We start from the raw sequence: 1261 nt of genomic DNA on the forward strand, positions 1-1261 counted from the left end.
TCGAGGTAAGTGTTAAAATACTTATCCTGATTTGAGGCAGGTTAGTCAGTGCCCCACGGAAAAATGATTGTGATTGCCTACTGATCCATTATTGTACCCAGACTTCGTCCTCTTCGACCGTTGCACATCGATGACCATGAATGTGTTTCTTCAGGACACTAAAAATATGGAATCACACGTGGGAGATCGCGACTGTACGGAGGATGTGTAAGGGCTTCCCAGCGAAACTTGTGCAGCGTAGTCGAAACCAACTTGGTAGGATGTGGGCGGGCATTTTGTTGGCAGAAGTTTAGCCGGGTAGCCCTTACACTTGCTCCATCTTGTCCCGGTCTCTCTCTACGTCATTTCCCTACTTTTGCAGCCCTGAAGAAAAACATTCGCGGCCATCGATTTACTTCGGACGAAGAGAATTACGTCTGGGTACAATTATGGTTCGGTAGGCAACCGCAAACACTTTTCCATGAAGGCACTGGCCGTCTTGTCTCACAGTGGGATTAATTTATTAACAGTTATGGCGATTACTTTTGAAATAATCAACGGTTCACTCACCTTTCTCCATCCGTCTCCTTTTCATTTGACTGCTCCTTACAGAAAAACTGAGAGTGAAGGAAAAGGTGCCATTAGAATTACATAAACGAGCAGAAAAAACGTTAAAAATGTTCATCGTCCAAGGAAACGACAGTTTGAACACATAAGAACCAACCAAATCACAGTAAATCATGTACCTGAGTTACACTTCTACGATAGCGTATAATATCTTGAAAAATAAGCAGATGCAGACGCTAATCCTAGGTTGATTAGCAAAGTCGTAATAATCAAAGTGAGAGAGAGAGAAGCGTAAGAGGCGACTAAAAACTAAATATTACACGTAAGCAAATTGAAAACCTATTGCGAACAATGGTTAATTTCCCTTCGCTGGGCAGACTTTGTGGTAGGTGTGGAGTCTAAGGGCAAGGTAAAAGCAGTAAATTTGACTTACTTTGTTTATGGGTGCATTAGAATATGATCCTTGTGGTTTACCACTAGGCAACATTAGATTATTAAACTTGAATAGAAAAATATAAGGCGCTGGGAACAGAACGACACAATAATGATAAACAAGACAGGTCCACTATCCTTCTGAACTACAACAACTATCAGAAAACTGACATGATTTTTCTTGTTTCAGTAGAGTCTTCAGTCCTTTCTTAAAACGGTTTAAATACGACAGATTATCATTAGACTATTATATACTGGAAAGTAAAAGCTGCAGGAGCTTTAG

This window comes from Schistocerca serialis, chromosome 3 (genome assembly GCF_023864345.2).
Source record: "Schistocerca serialis cubense isolate TAMUIC-IGC-003099 chromosome 3, iqSchSeri2.2, whole genome shotgun sequence".
Lineage (NCBI taxonomy): Eukaryota > Metazoa > Arthropoda > Insecta > Orthoptera > Acrididae > Schistocerca > Schistocerca serialis.